General features: G+C 35.5%; 1 long non-coding RNA gene across 1 annotated transcript; it reads left to right on the top strand.

The window, feature by feature from the left end:
- Nucleotides 1–313: 313 nt before the first annotated feature.
- On the top strand, nt 314–1,030 carry LOC141480040 (uncharacterized). The gene is made up of 2 exons (XR_012464130.1): nt 314–560; nt 620–1,030. It is a non-coding gene; the product is annotated as an uncharacterized lncRNA (long non-coding RNA).
- Nucleotides 1,031–19,015: the final 17,985 nt, after the last annotated feature.

The raw sequence follows: 19,015 nt of genomic DNA, 5'->3' as shown, positions 1-19,015 counted from the left end.
CGAAGTGTTTTTCTCAAATAAAAATCACACAATTTTTTTTTTCTGCGGATGCTATACAATGTGCCACTTCTCTCATCGCTTTCATACGTAAAAAACGAAAGATTTCTCACGCAGTGAGAAATATCCGCCATTACAGTGAGAAATAATTTCCCACTGTTATCACGATAACCCAAGTCAGTCATAAATTGTTACATGTCAGATTGATATGACATGTTCTCCATGTTGACAACGCTACGCCGACGATTCGCGTGCAATATCCAAGTAGCCCATTGTCGGCGTTTCCATAACAACAAAATCGAAGCACCGCATAATTATTGCTGTCAACTTACCCAAGTTTATTTTGAAGAGTTGTCAAGAAGATTGAAATCATCAACATTATGGTACTCGATGATGAGGAGTACCTTAATTATTGAAAACTGTGTTGATATATCAAAGTACGTAAAACAACGTGCATTTTTAAAACGCAAATCCGAAAAATATGTTTCAAAACAGTGAAAATTTCTGAAGAAATTCAACAATTTTTAAAAGAGGCACCCGATGGAAAGTATTTGCTGATAAAGGTATGAATTGAAAATTTTTAAATTGTTATCGAAAAATGAATGTTTGGATTTGATTTCAGGCTGCTTCAGCTATTGGCCTTACAGGGGCATGCCGTTGTGATGAACTTCGAAAATTAAAAATTGATGACATGAAAGATCTTAATTCGGCCCTATTAATGAAATTACCCGATACTTAAACCAAGGTTCCTAGAAATTTTACAGTCACAAGAGAATTCTACCAAATTTACAAAAAATATGTGAAGCTTCGACCATGTTTTTTTTTAAATACAAAAATAGCAAATGTACGAAACAGCCTGAGGGGATAAATAAATTTGGCACCATGGCTAAAGAAGTAGCGCAATTACCGAACCCTGAATTATATACAGGCCACTGTTTCCGAAGGTCATCTGCGACTATTTTAGTTAATGCAGCAATGTTACTGAATCTTATATTGACAACACCATAGCTAACAAAATTAAATTTTCAAAAAGTATAGTAGTATCCATTCAGCCTCCAGCGCCATTAGAACCAGAACACAACAATGCTGTGGAAGCTCAGTACGTTTCCCCATCAACTTCAACTTCGAAGGCAGCTAATATTTCAATTACCGAAAACATGTTAAAACAAAACGACCTACCAGGAATTACTTTACAAAATTGTTCAAATATAACTGTTAATTTCACTGTGTAAATTTTTATGTGGTAATATTTGCTTACCCATAACATTTATTTGATTCCTCACACTTCCAGTAACTACACATTTTCTTGTTTTCTTTAATATTCCGAGTAGTTTCGGAGATATCTAAGAAAAACCAAAATTTGAGAATTTCGTTTTAATTTTCTCCTAGCTTCATTTTCAAAGGAAATGTGAAACAAATAGCACTTTATCATGACCACTTTTCAAGGACTACACGATAACGTAAGCAGAATTTTTCTGCAACGTTTCATCTTTTAGAAAACATCATCAACTTTGTAATTTTATATGGGCTGAAATTAAAGTATATCCTGTATACGGCTCAATTTTTCATTGTGAATACAGCAACGTATCACACAATATGATTTCATAATCATTTCTCGTGCAAAATGAGAAGTGGTTACTTAACCTGCTTTTCTTCAATTTTAGATAGTAGGCGCAGTCTTAGCAATTCTCTTCATTTTGAAAATTATGAGAGTACACTTGATTCTTGATATATCCCCAAAGGAAAAAAGTCTAGTGAGGTTAGGTCGGCGGACCTTGCAGGCCAGGATGTATCCCTATGAGTGATACACAATTCTAGCGTTATGTGCTGTGACACCATCTTGTTGAAACCAGCAGCTGTGAGTAACCGCTGAAGGCAAATTATCTAGAGCGTCTTCCAAACCATTTACTAACAAATTTATGTATCTCTCTTTTGTTAAATTGTTTTGGTAGATAAAAGGCCCAATTACATTCGTAAAGAGAATCCTAACCCAAATGTTAAAATCGAAACAATGTTGATGTCTGGACACTTTGTGTACATGCGGATTTTGTTGTGACCAATAATGAACATTTCGCCTATTAAAATTACCATTTATTTGATATATTTATTTGATATTTATTTTTTCTTAAAATGAAGTGAGCGATGGATTTGGCTACTCCGGTATTATGTTCAATGGTGCGAGTGGATATCACAGGATTTGCAACAACGGCCTGTAACAATTCATGCTGACTTTCTTCATTAGATTGCTTTTGACGGGAAATCATAGGTTTTTTTTAATCATCCGTATTCTTTTAAAGAAAGAAATAAACATCCAAATATTGATTTACCAGGTTGTCGGCTCTCTGAATACTTATTAGAGTACCTTCGCACGTTCAGCATCAACACAATTTCTTATATAAAATCATATTGTGTGATACGTTGCTGTATTCACAATGAAAAAAGGAAGACGTATACAGAGTATACTTTAGTTTCGGCCCATATAAAAATACAAAGTTGATGATGTTTTCTAAAAGACGAAACGTCGCAGAGAAATTCTGCTTACGTCATCGTGTAGTCCTTGAAAAGTGATCATGGCAAAGTGCTATTTGTTTTACATTTCCTTTGAACGAAATTCACAAATTTCGGTTTCCCACTGGTGAACATTCCATGTTTCAGCATAAGACACTTGCCTTATCACCTCTTCATCGCCAAATCTGGATAACATTATGAGATGCAGCACTCAGTTTATTCATAAAATTACGACTCTATGTCACGAATGAGATTCTTTTCCCAAAAATTAATCTCTCCTGAAAATATACCTATTCCAATTTGAACAATATTCCTATGACGGGTATTCAATCAAATGAGCCGAAACATCGGATGTTTACTAGTGAGAATGACAGTTTCCCATGTAAGTGAAATTTTGCCTCTTTCATTTACTATCTTGTGTAGCAATCCTGTGAATGATATCTGATTCAATTCAATACGAATGTTTGGAATACAATCTCAATGGAGAAACGTGTTTTTGTTCAATTCAGTGTTCATATAAATGTATTTCTGCTTCAAAAGTATTCTTATTTCGTGTAATTCAATGTTTACATGAAAGTAGCTGTTTTGAGATGGCTATTCTTCCAGTTTGTGTCCGAAAGTTACTATGCATGAGCCACACATCTCTGTATAGAGTTTATTATTTCAAATTGATTGTCACCTTTTTTCTTTGGAAGATGCCCACATTCTTTTAAATGAAGATGGAGAAGTAGAAAGCCAAAACCTTTATTTCCCAAAATGAGGGGGTTCCTAAGTTATTTGAGTTGACATTGACAGTCTCATTTTTTTTTTCGTAGCAGTCATTGAAAACAACCAAAGCAAAAATATTCGAAAGATTTTGATCTGAGTGGTCTGTAGAGAGAAGGCAAAAAATACTGTCATATCCTTCACTGATAACAAGTTCGCATGAAAAATTATGAATTTTTGCCGTTTGGTTTTTCCCTTTTGGTTATCAGTTGACTGAATTTTCTGAAAGATGACATATAAGTGTTGTGATATTCAACGGATTCTTTTGAGGTAGTTCGTCGATTTTTATAACCCAAAATCCCCCATACCAATCTCATCAACTGCTGACTGATGTGGTTGGAAATAGTTTAAATTCAATTGATCGATTTTGTTACATTGTATTCTCCAGATAATTAACATTTTCAAGGACTTATTTGTGATTGAACAACTTATTTTGGTTCACTTAATTTCAGTTACCGTAAAAAGTCAAATGGCCTAATTTAAGTATCAATTTTTGACCACAATTATAATATTGACTTATAAAAATTCTCAGTAATATTTTCGTTACATCATTTTTGTACCCTAAGAGTATAATGAGATATTATAGTTAGTTTTTATTTGTTAGATTTTCCTAATTTGCTCAGTTCCCAGAAAGAATTACAGTGGCTGAAGTTTAGGTGTGCCTCAATTCCCCAACCTTTGAAAAATTCAAATAGGTTAAGATGAAGGAAGCGTTTCAAAAGGAAGGCCTATCATTTGCACTAGAATATTGAATTCATTTTAAAAACCTACTCCAGCTACCCGTGCAACGTCGACTTGGGAACCATATATATATTTTCTTTATTAAGTAAGACATAGCATTGCAGAGTTAAGTATTTCGAAGTGAAATATACGTGAGGAGAAAAAGTTGTAGAGTGTATTTATGTCGTTGCACATTCATTGTAATTACCGGGAGCAAAGCTTTTCTGGCGACTGTCCACACGTTCTTGTGAAATTGCTGTCTCTATTACGAAACACATGCTATAAATTAGGAGTTATCTTCCCGGAATATCTTACTGAGCTTAGGGTTGTCTACGAATTATTATTCCGCCCTAATACAATAAAGAGAGCAATTCATGGGAATTTTGTCGAGGGTATTACCCGTTTTTCCTTTCAATGGGCCTAACTGTATTAATATATTTGATGATCTTGTTCCCGAGGGATGGAATTGGAGGCAGTTATAGTCAGCCATATACAAAAATATGGACTGCCAATATTTCTGGGGTATAATAGTACATCCGAAATAAGAAATTTTGAGACGTGTTCGTAATATTTTCACCAAAACCTAATCGCTCAGGAATACAAATCGGATAGAGTTTATTATAATTGTAGATTTTAGAATGGCTTATATTTTGAGATCACACTTCTAATTACTCAGGTGGACAGGGCCGTCGCCACGGGGGAAGGGAAGCTGGATGAGCCCCCCTTGCTTTTTCGACTTGGGAAAAAGTTGTCAAATTTTGGGCCGTGAAGATAGAAAATATAATATTAAAAAAATGAATGGAAATTAAAAAAAATGAGGGAAAAAAAAAGAGGTAATAAGAAAAGGGAAAGAACCAGGAGAAGGTTGGCATTTCCCAACATTCATAACTTGGAGATCCTATACTTTGAAATTCGGAGTTGTTTCAAAACTTCAAAAAAGTTTCTCTCAAGTAAGAGAACAGTTATGAACAGTCCACAAATTTCGAAGTGACAATTTTAGAAAATTCCCAATTTTTCGCTTTTTTTCAACTTGGAAAAGTTGGGAAATTTCGGGCCGTGAAGAGCATAATATTATTTAAGTGTTGTTTCCTTTCATTTGTATTGAATATTCCTATACATGGTCGAAGACCCAGGACCTTGGTTCAAAGTATAATAATTCCCATTATTATTTTTATAATTACCAAAATTTATTTTTGTTTGTGCATACCCTGACGGGCATAAGCATTCAGCCAATCTTTGGATAGCTAAGTGAGAAAATTAATATATTATAGTAGTAACTAATCCCTCGGCTTTAATTTTTTCGTAAGTTGGGAAATTTTGCTGATGGGGTTGGGAAAATTTTGATTCCCCCCCTGGTTTTTCTTTTCGCTACGGCCTTGCAGGTGGAATATATTCACTATTTCAGCCAATGTGCATTTTAACAAAAAATCTACAATACGTTAATTTTACATTTAAGATTTGTTTCTGTGACATTAAAATTGTAATCCTAAATTCAACACCTTCATACTGAGGGTTACAATTTTCAATTTGAAAATACGGCAATCGGTCGAGTTATATTCATATAGAAGATCAAATTTGATAGTGTTTTCGTTCAAGACATGGTTTAATTAGTGTCAATGTAAAATAAAAATACAAAAATGACCTTGAAACTCGATTAATGACATTTACTATTCTAAAATTATATAATAAGAGATACATTATACTCACTATAATGAAAAACAACTACATTTTCATGATTATCCGGATACAAAAACAAACAATTATGATAATACTGGTAGGTAGAAAAAAAGTTTATGAACTGAGGTCGGTACCGTTTGTTTTGCCTCGCATGGTCCATTAATATAATTAAGTTATTTCAGAAGTTTTGGCCGTTTTAATGTCATGAGTTTTTGTAGCTCCATATATCAATAAATGTTTATTTTACTGTGTCGCGGTATATACTGGTCGATAGAGAGTTTTGTAATTTATACATTGATGGTGTTCATTTTTTTCAAATTTCAATTTTTTGCCCCTTTTCATCTTATTACTATATGATGTCGTTAAGCTACGTTACCTACAGTAATCGAGGACTTGAATTTTTGGATTTGATGACCCTGGTGGAGACTGGCCCATCACGAACTGGGCGTCAGCTTTTATGCGGTTTTTGATGATTTAAAGCTCATTGGAATGGTCAAAAAGCTCGATAAGTAGATGCCCCACGATTTAAACGATCACGTTTCAAGGTCTATTCTTCTTTGTTTTTACGCAACCGAAACGATACTTTTTTGGATCGGATCGTTACATGTGCAAGGGAGTCAGCTGACTCCCTTACAGATGAGGGTAGTGCAGGCAGCTTCATCGGCATCGCTTTAGGCTTTGCTAAACAAACATTTAACACCTGGATGGCAAGAAGATTTATAGACTTCTGCCAGAATCTTCCAGGATTGACGCACTCCAAGGCGTTTATTCACCCTTCGAAGTTTGATAGCAAACAGTTGTTGAACCACAGTAGGGATGAACTACGATGTTTTACAGGCATTCTTACAGGTTACTGTAGTTTGAATCATCATATCCAGAAACTCGAACTGTCGGAAGACAGTGTGTGTCGCCTTTATTTGGGAAATGATGAAACAGCAGAGTACATACTTTGTGCCTGTCCCGCTGGGAACCGAGGAACCGAATCAGGTTTTTTAAGTTCGACAGAGCCATACTCTTACCATCTGACCTGAAAGACCACTCACCATACAAACTAATCGGCTTCGTAAAGAAGCTGGGTTTATTTGGTCGAGTGTGAATAGCTGTGAGCCACAATAAACCTTTGCGAGTTGCGGTGGAGGGTCGAATAGACTCACTCACTTTGGACCTAACCTAATCCAACCTAACCTACATGTGATGAAAAGTAGATCCTCTACAGTATGACAAGAGATGTTCAGGATGGTGGTAAGGCACCCAGGCATCCAGGCACTTCCCAGAGGCGACAACCCGCCAAAAAATATGGTTACTCTATGATGGTCAGCGGCTGGTGTTATTCACTATAACTTTATGCATCACGGCAGAGTCCTATTGTGAGGAAATCGACGCAATGAACCCAGAATTATGTCAGTAGTATAGTCAGCACTGGTCAACAGAAGAGGTTCGATTCTGCTCCATGACAATGTCCGTCTGCACGTTTCACAAATCACTTACTGATAACGCCAGCTTGGTAAGTTTGATAAAACCCACGTTGCTCAAATTTCAACGAAAAATTTTGATATGAGAAACAATGTGAGTTTTATCAAGATCAAGAAATAGGTTTCATCACACTCAAAATTTCAAACAACAAAAATTTCCTTTTTGAAATTCATTCAATGAGTTTCATCCTGTTTCGATTGAGGTTATGAAGGATATTTGTATTACTTAGTCTGGTGATAAAGCTTAGGGCTTGGAATAGCTTCGCAATTTTCATCCCGTATTAAACATGATTTGTGATAGCGGTGTGCAGTTATACGGGCCGTTAGAACTCATCCAGCCATCTTTCATGATGTACAACGACTGGAGAAAATTGTAAGTTCGAAAACATAACCGCAGGATAGTATTTGATAGGTTTTTCATAGGGAATTGATTTTTGTATTATATTAAAACATTGTATTACTTGCCAACTCGTCATGCTACATTTTTCGACAAATGCTAATTTATTCAAATTGAAAGGGGTTTTTCGAAGATAATATAATTTTTGGAAAAGTGAGGTATTGGCTTCCTATTTCTCCATCTTTGATCTATTTCTTCAATTTTCCGAAGAACGAGAGAAAACAATCAAATTCAAAATAAACTCTTTATAAATTTGAAACCTTTGGTGTAGTAATAAATATTACTGGAGTTCTATCCCAACACCGAACCGTTATTTTCAACACCTCGACACGGGTTTCGATCACGCAGTGATCATCTTCAAGAGGAAGATTAAACCAAACTGTTTAATCTTCCTCTTGAAGGTGATCACTTGGTGATCGACTACGTGTCGAGGTGTTAAAATAACGGTCATCTAAAAGAACATTTCGTTCAGGCCAGTCTCAACTCCCTACACTGTAGGTTGATAGACTAACACCTATCAGAAAAACAACTACTCCCCTGGGCGTTGGATTATATCCTACAGATGTCAGTGCGGGATTCTTCACTGATTTCATTCCTGCATATGCTGTTGGCGATACAACTGCCGCAATAGATTTTCAATTATAAATTTCACTAGTTCGGACTTCCATCGTCTACTATATAAAATGATTTGTCTTCAGTCATAGGGATTCCCGTATCTGAACCACGAATCCAACCACCATCAATCAACTAAAAGAGGAATCATCAAGACTCTATTAGACCGTGCTTTCGGGCTCTGTAACACGAAGGAAGGTCTCGAGAAGGAACTAGACATCATCAGAGATGATCTTCAACGGAATGGCTACTCCAAAGCGAAGACCTTGGCTAAAAGACAGCGGGAGCCTCGCAAGGAAGAGAAGCTGTCACAACCAGCTTCTTTTCCCTACATCAGAGGATTATCGGAGAGGATAAGAAGAATTGGTTCCAAGTACAACATCAGAACCTGCTTCAAATCCGGTAACACTATCCGCAGCCTCACGAAAACCAGACCACCAAACGCGGACTGCGATTCCAAGAATTGCATTTACCGGACCCCCTGTGAGTGCGGAAAATTTTATATTGGTGAAACTAAGAGGCCATTGAATGTTCGCATTGCCGATCACAAGAAACACACACAGCGAGGGGAAACCAGCAAATCAGGAATAGCAGACCATGTTTGGACCCATCAACACAACATCGAGTGGTCCCAAGCTGAGATCTTGCACAGAGAGGAATATTGGTTTAGGAGAAAAGTCAAGGAAGCCGCATACATGTTGTCCAACAACGTATTCAGCCAGGCCATCGTAGAAATACGTAACATATGGAAACCCATCATCAAGCGAAAAACGGTCAACTCCCGCCAAACGGTCATCTCCCACAGAACCAGTGAAGCGGAAAATGGAGAGCGGGGATAGGTGAAAGTACTCGAACGACCTGTAAATAGTCATCTCTCGGAGGAATCAGTCCAGTCATCACCCGAAGACGATTGTAGATACTAACAATCGAAACGTCGTGAACTAACGTGACTTGAAATCTCTCAATTTTTTATTTTAATTTTTTTTTCATTTCTTTATTTTTATTTATTTTTGTTCAATTTTTCTATTTTACTTGTATTTTATTTCACTATTATTTCATTTCAGGTTTATTTTGCTTAATATAATTGTTATTTTCAGCTATTCATTTTTAATTCTTCTTTTTTATTTGTTTCAGGGATTTCAAATCATTTTATATAGTAGACAATTGAAGTCCGAACTAGTGAAATTCATCATGAAACATTGTCAATCACCTTCAAACAAAGATTTTCAATTATTGGAACACCATTGCAGACCGGTTTCGGTCTGTTTGGCCACTCGTCAGTGCATCATCAACATAAAGTCGATATGTGGTTACGTCGTTCACAGGCAGATGGGGTGATAACAAACCTATTGTTTGTTGTCCACTTCAGCCTAGTTCAAGAAATGATACTCTGAAAAAATTCGATTTATAATTATTATCGGAAATCATCGACTTTATGTTGATGGACCCCTACACCTATACACTACCTTGCACTGACGAGTGGCCAAATAGCCCCTAACCGGTCTGCAAATGTGTTCCAATTATTGAAAATCTATTGCAGCAGTTGTATCGCCAACAGCATATGCAGAAATAACTTCAGTGAAGAATACTGCACTGGCATCTGTCGGATATAATCCAACGCCCTTTATGGTATTAGCCAGAGAAGTAGTTGTTTTCTGATAGGTGTCATTCCATTACCCTATAGCGTAAGGAGTTGAGACAGGCCTCAACGGATTCTTCTTTTAAGTGATTCCAATCATATTCATTTAAGTACTTTCATATAAACATTTACCAAACATGAATCTGTCATATTCACTAGAAGTCCAGTCATTATAGTAAGTTCACCTTGAAATTTAATAGTTGCTTAAACCCTACCATATGTAGGTTTTGAGACAACTTTTAGGGTGTCAATATACAAGTATTTACAGACTTACAGCTGGGTATCTCGAATTTCGAGATTCTTACCTAATTTAAGCTTAAATGACTGGATTATAGAAATATTTTGTCTATACAACTCCTTAGGCAATTTTGCAGTATGATGGGTGTAATGCATCTCTCATTTTTTGTTTGGAATGGTAGATATCTATTCTAGGTGTCAAAAAATCTTTATCCTTCATGTATCCCCCGACAAAAGAGTAAGGTCTGGGGATCGATCTGGCCTGGTAATTGGTTCATTATTTCCAATCCACTTTGTTGGGATTATTGCATCTAAATGTTTTCCTACTATTGCTGTATTTTGGTAAGGGGCACACTCTTGTTGAACATTTTATATTTCATGACGGATGTTCAGTGGAAATTCATATAAGTAGCCATTAAACTCATTGGATACGAAATGTAGGAATATCCCACGATTCAAATCGTAAAAAAGGGACCTTGTATGTTTGTTCCCAAAATTACAAGCCATACATTTATTCCGAACCTTTCCTAGAAATTGATTTCTCTATGAGAATGTTTATCTGTATTATTCCACTTATAATGGCTGTTTCTATCAAACTAACCATTGTTGGTGAATTTTGATTCGTTCCTCCATATTCCTTTTCAACAAATATTCCTAACTTCACTATCTCAAAGTTGAAACTACTTCGCATGTCGTACTCTCCTTCCGTAATCTCTTTCATTAAGGTGATAAATTTCGAGTATCCTGTAGCATTTTTATTTGTTGTTTTTAAAAAGATGTTCGATAGATTTTACAGAAATTTCCAATTTGTGGGCAATTTCTCGTAAAGAACAATCTGTATTAGAGAAATGTTTGTAACTGACCAATCCTGAATCGAGAAAAAAATGTTTTTTTCACTTTGTTAATCTTTATGAGGTAATATTTGCTTATCCAAAACATCTGATTGCTTCCTCATACTTCATGTAACAATACATCCACTTGTTTTATTTCTGTCAAATTTAATTTTCAATGGTTTAAACTTATGAATGTTCGAATTACGAAAATTCGGGTATACGAGTAGCTCACCATACATATTTCTTGCCAAGAGAGGATTTTCTATGAGTTCTTTTGTCGTTTGAATACATTTTTGATATGTAACCTAGTGCATAAACGTCTGACAGTTCTCAATAAATATCAACAACTCATTTATTATTCTTGATATAGAAACCAAGCAAAGCATATGTAGTTGAAATTGTCAAATGAAATGAGATGCTATTTAATTGTACCAAAGTTACATTTGTCCAAGATTTTCTCGAGCACCACTTCCAAATGACATTAGGCTGGAACTCATTTATCACTGCAGCACTATGAAAATCATAAATGCAGCATGAGCTCAGAAATGTATTAGCTGATCCTTCAACAATCGATATTTCATTCGTGAAAAACATCCCGAATCAGTTACCGCTTCGCAGTCTTTATTTCGTCGAGCACGTTTAATAGTTTTAAAATTGCAATATTGTGCAGAGCCCGGTATTAGTTCGAGAAAATAATGCATTCGTAGGTTTAGTGCCGGCAATTTACGGCGGCAATATCTGATTCTCCGAATGGACTTTGGCCGCAGCGGACCGCTCCAAATGGCCAAAGTTGGACGTTTTATGCGCTCAACTTTCGTTATGGATACCAATTGGAAACTGTTTATGCAATCGGGACCCTTAGATGTTTCGCCTATTTCAACTTTGCGCCTTACGACACTTGCCAAATTCGACTTCGGACATTTTATTTATCACAATTACTCCCAACGATGAAATTATTTATATTTCATTGTTCCAGTTCTGCACATCTCTGGTTTTTTCTGCAAAGTTCACTGGGTAGACTGAAAATATTGTGGCGATTTTCCTTCAATTCATATAAGAAAGGTGACATTAGGAAATTATCATTGGATCAGGGTATAGTCAGCAAACTTTGGGATACATGGGATGATAAATGGGATGATCTGGATAGAGTCTGCAAACTCCGCATACTCTATCCAGATCACTCTGTCAAGATGGTTGTTCTGACTATTGGAGTCATTGGTGGAATAATGCCCTCTCTTCTCTCGAATCTTCAAATCATACCGGCTTGCCGCACTAAGGCAGAAATCTTAGCCGCACAGATGCAGAAGGATGTCATTCTTGGCTCACTGCGCTTGCTCAGGGCATGTGATTCTCGGACCCATTGATTACTTACCCCACGGTGTGGGGAGTGGTCATTGGTTGATAATGCTGGAGCGCCCTCCCGAATGTATCGGGGCTTCGGGGGATAGGGCCTGACCAGCGCACACTACGGCGAAAAAAAAAAAAATAATAATTTATACATCAGCAAATTATAATACATAAATATAAAATGAAGTATATAAAGAACAATATATCTTGATGAATGAACACGTACTTCCACTGAGGGCAAAACCTAGTGTGTGGGTAAATTACAGAACAATAACAAAATAGAACAATTATAATTATTGAAAACAATATAGGTAGGAACTATTAGGGTCCAGATATCAAATATAAAAAAATTAACATTTATGTTTCACAGTTTTTGTATAAATAAACAAAAAACAAAAGGAGTCACTGAAACATGGAGACTGATTGGGGCCACGTTCATTCCGAAACCTGGACAGAGTCGAACTCCCATGAAATTTGCATTAAAACACATGAAAAATTATTTAATTATTTAACGGATACTGGCTACCAAACCACTGCATTCAGATCAGGTATGTCAACGGTAACGGATTTAAATGGGGTGGCAGAAAAATAAGGAGTACTTTCGGTTGCTTTCTTGTATATTCAAGGCGCATTATATGTCCATGAGATGCGGCATGACTCATAGCCTCTGATGTTGTCTGCCGCATCTGCAGCCGAAACGTCTGACCCATCATCAAGAGACAGGACACAACTTAGACTTTGCAAACACTATGATCATCGCCACAGCGAAAACAATACAAGCTCGAATAATTCGCGAGGCCATCGAAATTTAAAAGCGACCTTTCTGCTTGAATAACCTGGAAACCCCAAAGTTCCCGACGCTCATCCCCACCAAGACTTCCGGTGATGGTAATCACCCGAAGCCCTGCCACTACATTTCCACTTCAGTATCTCTCGCCGATATAAATACAACCGAACACCCATCGATACCTCAGTTCAATCTAAGGAGTAGGCAGATTGTGACCTTGGAGATAACTCATGACAAGACCTGGGGAATAGGCCGAAAGTACCGTAATTATATCTAACTTTTTTTTATCTGGATATAAACAGATTCAATAATTGTGAATTATTAAGTTCAGTTTGATCGTTCATAAGATATTGAAAGTTTTTAAATTTATTTATTTACATACTCTTCTGGAAATGGAGGGGCTTTAATTCATGATTGAACTTCTTCTGTGATTAAATGAGTAGCATATGTGGAGTTTGTTTTTTCATTCTGGAAACTGTTTCTGAATTCCTTTATGCAGGCTTTGAACATTCTTCCAGTTAAATTGGTTGTAAAAGCAATATTTACACCTTTGTTGTGCGAAAAATTTGTTGGCTTACTTAGGCCAACTCACTTAGAATATTTCGAATTGAATCCATCCCAAATCCAAATAATTCTCTTCAAGCATCTCAACTACTCCAACAACCCTAAACTCAAACCAACTTGCGCCTCGAACTTTTGGGAGAGGAACTCCAGTTGCAGGTTGCGGTGGCCTGCTTGGGGGTTAACCTTCTGGAGGACCCTCAATTGGGACACTGACATCCAGCAAACGCTCGATAAAGTACGCAAACAAGCGAATCTCCTAAAGGCTCTGAGGGGCAAGTTCCGGTGATGTGTTGTAAAAACTCTATTATACACTTATGAAACGTTCATAAGACCGATCATAAACTATAAAGCTGTGATCTACAGTACTATTAGCCCGAGAAAAACCCACTCCATATTAATCACAGAGAAGAAAATCCTACAAAACATTGCCAACCTTCACTACACACACGCCATATACAACACCATCGGTAATATAACCAAAACAGCAATTACACCTATTCCTTCTCGTTTGCAGGAGCTTCGGTAGAAGTATACCAAGAGAACCATCAACAGCACCAACCACTCTGCGATAGAGAAACTGGCCGCCCCTTGGAGACCGGAGTCACACCTCTGGAAGACACCGAAGAGAAGACTCCCGTTCTCCCCAACACGACTACTCGGAGCAGCGGAGGAACTACTGGAGTGATTCTCCGACGTCCTGGAGGAATACTCTCTAGCTGTCATATAACGGGCGGCCCGAAGCTCCTGAATACAACACTACCAATACAACACTAACCAACACCAACATGTCAACGACTCATGCAAGACATGGAATTGAATTAAAAACACAAGAAATCATTCGACCCAGCTCAATGACAACCACCGCAACCATCCAGACACCAAGTTAACACACGTAGAACCCAGACGAATTAGTCCAAAGACGACCTCTGCCTTGAAAACGGACACCAACTAAATCAGAACTGAGACATATTAACTAACCCAACATGTAAAATAATTATTGGCAGTAACCAACCCGCCTCTAAAGAGAAGAAAATCCTATAACAGGGGCCCACACCTAACGATAAGAATAACAACGAAAAGAACTACACCTTACGATTTGATCTTCACAAACTTTATTTTGAAAAAAATATATCAGTGTTAATAAATCACTTGAAAAAGCTACTGTGCTAGCGAAACATGTTGTGATATATTTTTTCAAAATAAAATTTGTGAAGATCAAATCGTGAGGTGTAGTTTTTGAAATTACTATGGATCTTCATCAATTAACAGTCGAATCAATCAGAAAAGTATTTGAATTTAATTGAATATGTATTTCTTGTTCTTTATTTCTTCATATTGAAAGAAACTTCATTTTTATATTTCATTCATTATATTCAGTAGTATATTAATATCAAATCTTACTATGGGAACGCTATATATATTTTTCGGTAACTAAGATTATTGAATATTTCGAATTGAATGCTCAATGAATATTATTGTTATTATTATCATCGTTATATGTTATTCAGTCTCATTATTTTTCACCTTTTTGACGTACCTACAGTGTTTCTTGGTATATTTCACCAATATTTTATTGATTCACCCAATATGAGTAATGCAGATATCACAGAAAAGAAAACTCTCTTTTGTTTTCCTTTTATTTTCCTTTCATATTCCTTCTAGAGTAGAAACTGAATTTGTTTACTGACCATTTCAAGACATGCTGATCGCAGGAAAAGACTAGAGTATCGAAAGAAAAATGCCTCAGGCAGCACTATTCATTTCACTCATCCTCCGAATTTCGTTTCCTCAATTCGATTTACGGAATTTCCTTTCTGTCTCAATTGCCTTCTAATATTGTACTTCTTAAAGCTTAAGCTCAAGTTCATGAAAGAAAGACATTGTAATTGAATAGCTCTTTTTTAATTTTTATTGTCTAGGAAATAACTTGAATTCCTCTGAACTAGAATGTGAATTGATTAACATTGAAAATCGATTGGGAATCTGGCAATTCAAACATTTTTGAATCCAGCATTTTCTCAGTGAAATTACGAGAAAATATATTTTCATATATGAGGAAGCTAATGTGAATAATTATTATGAAGTTGAATGTTCCTAATTTAGGTTGTTCCAGGAGTTCAGTCCGTTTCAATATCATGTGTTTTTGTAGCTTCATCCTCACTTAATATTTATTCTACTGTGTCGCGACATATCTTGATCGAAAGAGAATTTTGTATAGTCGAAGTGACTGATATAGTAATTCTTAATGCTATCGGCGAAATCAAAGGCCAAAAAAACAATACAAAGAAATAATGCCGCTACGAATTAGTCCACGTGGACTGAAGAACTGGCGGTTTGTATTGGATAATTTTTAACTAACCGAGTTTTATTTGGCTGAAGAGTCATAAAATTAAATTTGAAGTCATTTTACGGTGACCAATAGAATGTAGCAATGAGTACCGCCGTTGTATCGTCAATGTTCAGTTCAAGAACTGATCGCGATTGTGTTGTAATTCTATATTGGTGAAGTTATAATTACTTAAAATATTTGTTATTTGTTTAAAATGTGGCGTCCTTGGGCAAGTACCAATAGTAATAACGAGTGTGATAACAACGTAGACTTTTTCCTGTGTAGTGATTCCAATAGCGCTGGTGAACAATGCGAAAAAGAGATACCAATGAATAAGATTCGGATGCATTTGAATTTTGAAACACAGAGAGTATGTTTCAATGTATATAAGAATCTACATATCAAGTTTGGTTTCGAGGGAAAAAAACTATTACAAGCAACATCAGATTTGACCGTACGGAAACTGTACGTAAAATAGTCAAAAACAAACCTTATGAACGCAAGACGCGATGTAATGCGGGATTACCAAAACCTTTAGATGTTCATCTAATGAAATCATTAAAAAAAACAATATACCACTGTTACAAAAGCAATCAGATTCCTACAATTGAAATCATAAAGGAAGAAATTGAATACTTCCGGCCATAACGTTTGCTGCTGTGACAAAACTCTTTAGAATTGGATAAAGAAACTAGGATTTAGATTTAAAATATTTAACAAACGTCAAGCAGTTGAGGAAAGTAGAAGAATAGTGGAATTGCGTAACAAATACTTAGAACAAATAACTGAATATAGACAAGAACAACGGCAAATTTTCTATTTCGACGTAACTTGGTATAACACTCACGACACAGTTAGTTACGAAAGGGTGGACTGATGGTTCGAGAATGTGGACGGCTAACATGCCTTCAAACAAAGGATTGCGACTAATCATTGTGCATTGAGGAGGAAGTGAAGGATGGGTCTTTGAAATTATGTGGAAAAAAACTTGAGGACTGCAATGTTGAATATCATAAGAACATGGGAGCTAATATTTTTGATGAATGCTTTGAAAACACAGTGGTCACAAATTTGGATGCGAATAGTGCAATAGTTCTTGACAACGCTTCCTATCATTCGCGACAGCTCATTAAAGTACCGAATAAAAAATCGAGGAAAGATGAAATACAAAGTTTTTCAATGGATAAAAATTTGTATTTTGAAGATAACTATACCAAAAACCAACTACTTTAAGTTTTACAGACAAAAACATTTGAAAAAGTGTATGCCCTTGAGAGTATTGCTGAAAAGTATGGACACACCATATTGAGAATTTTCCCCTATTTTTGTGTTTTCAATCCCATCGAGTTGATTTGTTGAAATAATTTTCCAAAATTTGATAAGAAGGTGATAGAGCTAGTTAAAGAAGAAGTATCTAATATTACTGTAGAAGACTGGCCGAAAAAGATTAGAAAAGTAATTTTAGTTGAAAAAGACTATATGGAGATTGGACACTTCCATATCAATGGTGGAAATAATTTCATAATTGATTTGAATGACGACAGTGATAGTGAAACGAAGAATATGGAAGAGTAATTATCAGAAGCTTTCGAAGAAAGTTAGTGAAGTGTTTTTGAAGCGATCAATTGTATACAATTGTATATATATATATATATATATATATATATATATATATATATATACATATATATATATATATATATATATATATATATATATATATATATATATATATATATATATATATATATATATATATATATACAGGGTTTATTGTAGTTCACACCTATTCAAGTGTGAGTAAGTAGTATTCAGAAGTATTTTCAATCATCACTCTGTTATTTGAATCCCTACATTCCCACTCATCTACAGTGTCACCGATAAAGTCCGCATCAAATGGGAAACTTTTTTATTTATCGTTTTATGTGAAATTTGATTTTGGCAGTAGATTTTGCTTAAGAAATGATGTTAAATGGCGTCTACAAAATAGGTCACGTGATTTCCTTAACCTGTCAAAATTGACATTTAAAAAAATAAACATCGAAAAATGACATTATTCTTCAAAATATCCAAAAATATCAATGGATAAAAACATTTTCTTTTGTAATTTTATACCCACATACCAAGTTTCAAACCCATAATAAGTATTTTATATTTTCACTATTTTTCCGCATTCCTGCTTTTTCTACTTATCAAAATTTAAGCACACCTGTACTAAATCATTTATTTTAACTAAACTCGTCACCGAATTTCTTTTTTTGTAATATAATAATATTTTAAGAGCCTCTTTGATGTTAAAAACAAATTTTGAAAAATAAAAGTTGTCAAACTTGATGCAAAGTTCATCTAGTTTCAACGGGGCTTTCAAAACTATACAGTACTTGAGTTTTTTAATGAGCAAATGGCCTCACAATATGAATTAGAACAAAACGGAACATTAGGAAACATCATTTCGTGATTCTTGAAGCCCATTCAATAAAAGAAAAAAACTCATAGTATTTACATTCACCTACTCCGCTAACAACACTAATTTAAAAAAACTGGGTAGGCTGTGAAAAAATATGAAACTACATAATGTGTTTTAGAAAACGTCACTGTCACTGAATAAATTAATACCCGTTAGTTCAATGTAATGTATGAAAATTAAAATAATATGTTATCTTTACAAGAAAAAATTGAAATTGTGCTAATTTGTAGTGAAAACACATTGCATCGACAAGTGGCTGATATTTTTAACGCAAGACATCCTGGTAGACATGTACAGCAATCCACTGTAAGTAGGATTTTAAAAAAAATTTAAACTGACTGGTTCAGTCGAAAATACTTTTAAAAAACGTCATAATCCATCACGCAATAATGATGAGGTTCAGTTGGCTGTCTGCCTGGATGTTATCGAACAGGGAAAATCAAGTATTACCAATATTGTAGATAGAACTGGCGTTAAGAGAAAGCGTAAGAGCAATTTTACATAAAAATAAATTCAAACCCAAATTTATAAATACCTTGAAGGAAAGAGTTTTCGATGTTCGACTAGATTTCTCTTTCTGGTACCAAGGAGAAGTAGAATTAAACAGAAAATTTCCTTACAAAATCCTATGGACCGACGAAGCTACTTTTTCACATCGAACGAC

Source organism: Leptinotarsa decemlineata, unplaced genomic scaffold, assembly GCF_025532065.1.
Source record: "Leptinotarsa decemlineata unplaced genomic scaffold, Ldec_3_MD MMD2_P_RNA_scaffold_5, whole genome shotgun sequence".
NCBI classification, from domain to species: domain Eukaryota; kingdom Metazoa; phylum Arthropoda; class Insecta; order Coleoptera; family Chrysomelidae; genus Leptinotarsa; species Leptinotarsa decemlineata.
The sequence above is the reverse complement of the archived record's forward strand: the minus strand, read 5'-3'. Positions and strand labels throughout refer to the sequence as shown.